This window comes from Prosopis cineraria, unplaced genomic scaffold, assembly GCF_029017545.1.
Source record: "Prosopis cineraria cultivar Desert tree isolate PC_DT_omini unplaced genomic scaffold, ASM2901754v1 PC13, whole genome shotgun sequence".
Lineage (NCBI taxonomy): Eukaryota > Viridiplantae > Streptophyta > Magnoliopsida > Fabales > Fabaceae > Prosopis > Prosopis cineraria.
The window spans coordinates 23,500,808-23,508,071 of NW_026555344.1; the positions used below are offsets into that span (position 1 = coordinate 23,500,808).

General features: G+C 33.3%; 1 non-coding gene across 1 annotated transcript; it reads right to left on the bottom strand.

Moving 5' to 3' along the window:
* Nucleotides 1-6,889: 6,889 nt before the first annotated feature.
* Nucleotides 6,890-6,996, bottom strand: LOC129291912 (small nucleolar RNA R71). The gene has a single exon (XR_008588806.1). It is a non-coding gene; the product is annotated as a small nucleolar RNA R71 (small nucleolar RNA).
* Between the last annotated feature and the right edge of the window lie 268 nt (nucleotides 6,997-7,264).

Consider the following 7,264-nt stretch of genomic DNA (forward strand, 5'->3'; position numbering starts at 1 on the left):
AGATAACAATGACAATTTTATTAGGGACCTATCATGATAATGTCATAATATTTATTTTTGATTTTATAACAACAATTACATTTATAACTATGGGAAAATAGTGTCGTTAAAGATGCATTTTGCACTAGTGATTTGATCTTAAAAGTTGCATTTGGACTTAGGGTTAAAAAGTCAACATTTTGAGTTGACTTGTTAACGTGGCAAGTTTGGCCTTTTTGCACCCAAAAACTATTCTCTTGCACTTTTCTTGAATTCATTCATGGAATTAGTATCCTAGGACATACTTGAGCATACCTTGAGGACAATGCATGGTTTAAGTGTGAGGGAAGAGTCATAAAAATTGGTTTTCCTTTTTGCTTTGTTTAGAAAAATTTAGAAAAATTATAAAAATTCTATTTTGAGTTGTCATGGGAAATTGAGAAAATTGTTTTGGGATTTGGAATATGAATTTTTGAGATGATGTTGCCCTAATTTTTGTACTTTATGAAGCAAGTTTTCTATTAGAGTTAGTGCATTTGATTAGAAAAGCAAAATTAATTAACATGGAAGGAGCTTTAACTAATGAGAGTTATGTCTTTAGTTATTGCACCCTCTAGAACTTGTTTTTCCTCCTAATCAAGGCTATATCATTGCATTTGTTGTAGAGAAGATGATTTTGGCATTCATATAAAAAGTACAAGGCTTTTTAGCTAATCTTATTGTGATTGATTATCCCTTGTTTGCCAACCTAAGCCTTTCTTTTGTTTCATTCATTTATCAAACACTATCCCTTTGTTTCTCCATGGATTACATGTACTCTTTTATATAGTGATCTTCAATGTCCTTAATTTTCCTTAGTTTAACTTAGTGGATAAACTCATTCCTTCATTTTCCTACATCTATTCCATTTTATTAAAGAAACAAGTCTTATTTTATGTGACTCTTATCTTCAAACCCAATACATTTCATAGATTTTGTATGAGAGAAAAGAAAAAAATATGGCAAAGAATGGGAAGAATAAAAAAAAAGAAATAGAAAGAAGAAAATAAGAAGAAAGATCACAAGAAGGAAAAGGAAAAAATGGTTGCCAAAGGGAAAAAGAGAGAGAAGAAAAACCAAACCAAAAAGAAAAGAAAAAAAATGGGAGAAGAAAAAGAAAGAAATGCAAAAGCAAAAGTCAAGCAAGTATGTGAGGGTTTTTTTGAGTTACAAGTCATCTTATTATTTTGTTTCTTGTTCGTTCATATCCCTCTCATTTTCATTGTTCATTTGAGTTTATATCCACTTAGTTAAGGATTGAAAAGCTTTGAACATTGTTGCATGCTTACATTGTAGCCAAGACATGGTTTCTTAAGCCAAAACCCTACCCTTTTACATGTAAATCCAAGTATATCCTTTTGATAGCTGCATTACATCCATAATAAAGACCAATTGATTTTTGAGAATATTGGAAAATTAGTAGTGAAGAGGTAGAGGAATTATAAGCCTATGGTAGGGTGCTTTGTTAAAGTACATGGAGTGAAATGATATACCCTTCAAACATTTGAAGGAATTGAGAGCAAACAATATATCTTTGTGAAGCTTTCTCTATGATTTTACACCTTTTTAATGGGTTATTTGTGAAGTATAAGGTTCTTTAATTGGGGTAGTAATGTTTCCTTTGTTTACAAGAAAATTCTCCTTAACTTTTGGTTTGATTTTCCTTGGCATTTCATTTGTGTTTTTCCTCTTTGATTTTTAGGTTTTTGAATTTTGTGAGATGAGAGGTATTCTTTCAATGATTTTGCCCAAAGTGGAAAAGATTAGTGTTGAGGAATATTGATAGATTATATTTGTTACACACTTTTTTAGACATTTGAGGCCATATTTCATGCTAAGGAACCCTAGACTATGCATGTTTTGTGTTAAGTTAGGGTTTTGGGCCCTAGAGAGAATTTATGCATATTAAGGATATTTTGATCATTTTGCGCTTTATTGAGAATTTCAGGGCAAATCTAAAATTTTATGTGTGCATTGAGATTAGGTCCATTTGGGTTGAAATATTTGGTCTTAAAAGTTGCATTTAGACTTAGGGTTAAAAAGTCAATGTTTTGGGTTGACTTGTCAATGTGGCAAGTTTGACCTAATTTGCATGCATGCATGGCGATCTTATATTTTCCATGTGTGTTTGTGAAGTTTTGGGAAGGATTTTGAAGCTATATGTAGACAAATATTAGGGTTTAAATATTTTTATATTTTATCACATGTGAAAATAACTTAGTAAAATTTCATGTTATTGTCTTAAGTAATACTTTACATAAAAGAGACTTGGCTAAACAGTTGAGAAGCTTAATGGCACGTGAATTTAGAGTTGAGATGGATCATTTTGGGTAGGATTTACAAGGGTTAAAGAGGCACATATGAGTTTTACCGTGCACTTGCGCACAGGGGATCAAGTTGACTTGTCACAACTCAAGATAGTTGCAATGTGGTTGAGAGGTTTTGAAGACTCTTTCAGATTTGAATTTAAGCTTCATTCGGCATGAATTCTAATGTAATTAGGGAGAATACAAGAGCTTAACATGTTCATGCACAGACAAGCTTGGAAGAGCCATATTTGAATTATCACTCAAGTTGACTTGCACTTTAGACTACCCTTAACCTCACTTTGCCTAATCACTTGTGTTTAGTTTTTTGGCGACTTGTTTAGCAAGTAAACCACCATTAATTTCAGCCAAACAGGTTTTAGTGAGGATTAAGATGAATTTTCATATCATTCAATCATTTTATTAGATTTTCATCTTCTAGTTCATTAAATTCTCTCACTTTTTTCTATATACTTTCACTCTCGCTCCTCCATATCTCTCAATCTAACCGTCTAAATCTCACAAAAATAATATCATTCTCTTCCTATCATCTTCCTCTCCATAACTTAAAGCATCATAAGGATCAAACCTTGTTTCTCTTGGGCGACATTCATAATAAGAAGAGCCAAGATTTTAGAGCTTCAACTTGAAGATCACATAAAGATGCAAGGTTAAGTTTTTAAAGGAGCTACTATGAGGTGGAAGAAACCTTGAGTTTGTATTACTTTCTAGCTAGATTTGAATTTGTCTCTCTATAATTATAAATTTGTATAACTCTTTGATCTTGTAATCTTAAGTGATGATTCATATGATTGACAAATGATTGTTGTAACTAGAGTTTTGTTGCTTTTGAGGATATATTTTCGGCCTTATAAAGCTGGTCCATAATATTAGTGTAGCTTGATCAATTTAACATGTTTCTTGCTTGTCATAATCTTGCCAATTTGAATGCATGTGAATATCTTCATGTATCATAATCTTGAGCATGTTGATTCTCAACTTTCAGTAGCGACTTTTATTGTCACCATAGATAGAATCAGCAACAAGAGCTCTCGCAGTGACATTTGATAGAACACATTTGTTACCCACTTTTATTTGTCAATTAGGACCATTTTATTAATGATTTATCACCTTCAAGTGCACACATTGCATTAGATTTGGAACTTTGCCTAAGTTTCTAAGATCAGTGCACTAGGGGCATTTTGGTCCAAAAAATGAACTTTTGAGAAAATGTACAAGAAAAATTGACAAAGTGCATTTTATGTCCAGTTGATGAATGGTGAAATTATATTTTTAAAATTAATTTTAGTTTGGGAGTAATTAAATAAAAAAGTTAACACTTTCTTAAGTGTCTTAGTTTGTCCTAGTTTTTGGTTTGCCTTTGTGTGAAAATTTTTATATAATTTTGTGCAGCCTGAAACTTGATTAATTTAATAAATTCTCCCTTCTAATTATGAATTTAATTCTGGACATGAATTAGATTTTATTATATCATATGCTATTTAATTGAATTATGTGATTTATGTGACATAGGTGGCATGTGACTTGTGCATCAATTGGGCAATTGAGGTCAACACTCCTTGAGGACAATGGCTGATGGTTTGCACGTGAATTATGATTATTTTGAGGGATTAGATCAGCTAAAATGATGTGGATGACACATGAGAAATTAGGCACACATTGGAATCATCTACAAACCAATAGGAAGTTGCCACCTTGCAAGTGTGACAAGGCTCCCATTTACATTTTAATTTCTTTTTCCTTATTTTAATTAAGCTTCAGCTGATGGGAGACACCAAGGAGCATGCCATTTTAAGTCCCAAATGGGATCCAACACATATCTCATTCATCTTCCACATTCTCTCTCTCTTGTTCATAGTGTTCTTCATTTTCTCTCTTTTGTTCTTCATTTTCCAGCACCCTAACCTCCATTTTCAGCCACCAAACCTCCACAAAACTCATACCATTCTTCTCCTCTCTTCATTTTCGTTCCATCCCTTCCATTTTCACAAGGATTGAAGCTCATTTCCATCATTCAAGAGCTATGGAGTTTGGCCTTCACAAGCAATCACTAGGGTTCTTGAAGATGAAGATTGGCTAAGTTTCTTTGTGGAATCCTAGAGAGATGAAGATGGAGGATGAGTCTTGAGCTTCAAATTGGCTAAGTTCTTTTGTTTCCTATCCTCTTCTCTTTTTACTAGATGGTTAGATTCCTTAATCTAGGGTCTAATCATCTTAGCTTATAAATTCTAATTTGAATTTGATGTTGATGTAAAGAGAGAGGATTGCTTCATTTAATTTCTTCCTTGGACAGCCATGACTGAATTTTGCCACTCTTTGTTTGGCACATAATCTTGTGTTTTTCAATTAGTGAATTTCTTGTGTTAATATTGCATAATCTTGTGGTGTTAATGCTTGTGTTGTTGAGTAGCTTGACATAATCTTGTGGTTGCTCAATTTATGTGTTTGACCATGGCTGTTGAGAGAGGATTTTGAATGAATCACTTGGCTAATGTCTTCACCAATTGGTTAATTGAACTAGGGACTTTAATCTAAGACCTAGGGAGGTTAGCTAATTAGGTTAATTGGCTTAGGATAATTTTCTTAAGTCATGACAGCTTTAGTCAAGAGGAAAGGGAAGCTAAACTTAGCCTAATCATGAGAAGATAATGAGTCCAAAATCAACTAATCTCTAGGGTTCCATTATTGTAAAAAGGGAAGTTCATTTCACTCACTTTCACTAGCATTTTAATTACTTGCATATTAGGTAATTAGTTTAGATAATTAGCTAGATAACTAAATTCCTACAAACTTTGGTTGATTTATTTCACTAGATAACTTTCAATTAGACTTAAAACCATTCCTTGGGAGATGACCTAGGGTTGGCCCTATATTGCATTAGGGTTAGCTTTAGTGTAATTTTGAGGATAAGCGACTAATTTCCTATCAAAATTTTGGCACTGTTGCCGGGGAATGGTTTAAGTTTAATTCTAAGGTTGTTTAGTACTTAATTTATATTTTTAGTGTTCCTGAAAATTTTTTTGAAAAATTATAAAAATTTGTGTTTTGTGTTTTGTTTAGTGTTTTTTGTGTGTTTTGAGTGTTTTTATTCTGTTTTGAAAAAGAAAAAAAAAAAATTAGTGCAATTTTCGTTGGTTTGTGTAGAGCTGAAAATACTCTGTTTCTAGTGTCTCTGTCTGAAATTGAAAAATTAACTGGGAATGAGTCTGAGGGAATTTGAACTTGAAATTTATTTCATTGAAAGCTCTATATCCTAGCTTCACTTTAAAATTGGTTTGGTCAATTTTGGACGTGGGAAGTGTCCTGTGGAAATTTTACAATCTAACAAGGTCCAGGGAGCCATTACAGAGGATTCCAAAACCCTGTTTCAATTTTGAGTTAGCATATCTTCCTCTTTGTGCGTTCAAATTGATTGATTCCAGTTTCATTTTTCTTATCGCTGTCTTATCTTTGTTTCTTGTGTTTAGGATTTTCTTCAATTTTTCCATTTTCCTATTTGAAAGTTTGTTAGAAGCTCTGAAGGTCTTCTGGACGAAATCCTGTTTCTCCAGACTTGAGGACCAACTTGTGAAAAATTCTGGGAACGATTGGGAAGGATTTTTAATCTAAAAGTTTTATATAATTTTCCTGTATATCTCTTGTGTTTCTCATAAAAGTTTCAGGGGAATTTCATGTGGATTTGCTGATAGAAAATTCACAAGTTCACTGTCTCCAGAGAGCCTACTGTGCGAATTCCAGAATTGCCAAAGCTTCTTGATTGAGCATTTCTAACTCTCTTTCTACTTGTTTGGTGTTATTTTTTTTTTTCATTTTGTTGCTATTGAGTTAATAAAAAAATAAAAAAAAAATTATTTCTCTTGCTTTTGTGTGTTTTGAATTGTTTCATGTTGATTTGCATTTTAGTTTAGCTTGTTCTTTGTTCTTAATTTTCTTGAGCTTGATTAGTGCATGACCCGAAGAAAACATACCTCTTTTGTTGAATTAGATCCAGAAATTGAAAGGACTATTTCTAGATTGAGAAGATCACAACCTATTCTTGATTCTCATTTGGTTTGTAATTCAACAATGGAAGGTATCTTAGGACATGAGCATGTGCATAATGAGGGCCATGGGAATGGGAATGAAATTTGCATGATGATGGCCATGTTAATAATGAATTTGAAGGCTTGCATAACCCTAGAGAGGAGAGGAGCATTAGGCAATTAACTCAACCTAATTGGCATGATAATCCTTATGGCTTATATGTTCCTCCTACTAATGTTCAATTTGAAATTAAATCCTCCTTGATTAATGCATTGCCTAAATTTCATGGGTTACCAGGAGAGGATTGTCATAGGTTTTTGCATACTTTCCTATTGGTTTGTGATACTATGAAGCCTATGCATGTAAATGTTGATGATGTTCAAGCTAAGGCTTTTGTATTTTCTCTTGAAGGTTTAGCAAAGGAATGGTATTTCAACTACCCTTCTTATGTGAAAGTGAGCACATGGGCTGAGCTAAGAAGACTCTTCTTAGATAAATTCTTTCCAAATTCCAAGGTCACCAATTTGAGAAAGCAAATCTATGGGGTCCAACAAGGAGAGGATGAGAGTCTCTATGAGTATTGGACTAGATTCCAAGGCCTTTTGGCTAAATGCCCACACCATCAAATTTCTAGTGAGAATTTAGTCCAATATTTCTATGAGGGCTTGATTCCAAGAGACAAAGTTAACATTGATGCCGCTAGTGGTGGATGCTTGATTGACCTCACTTCCTTAAAGGCTTGGGAACTAATTGACAAGATGGCTTCAAGTGGTGCTCAATACTCTACAAGGGAAAAGAGAAATGTGAATATGGTAGGTTCCTCAGTTCTTAATGATTCATATGTGGACTTGCTAGCTGCCAAGATTGGGAGAATGTTGGCTCCACAAATATCTCAA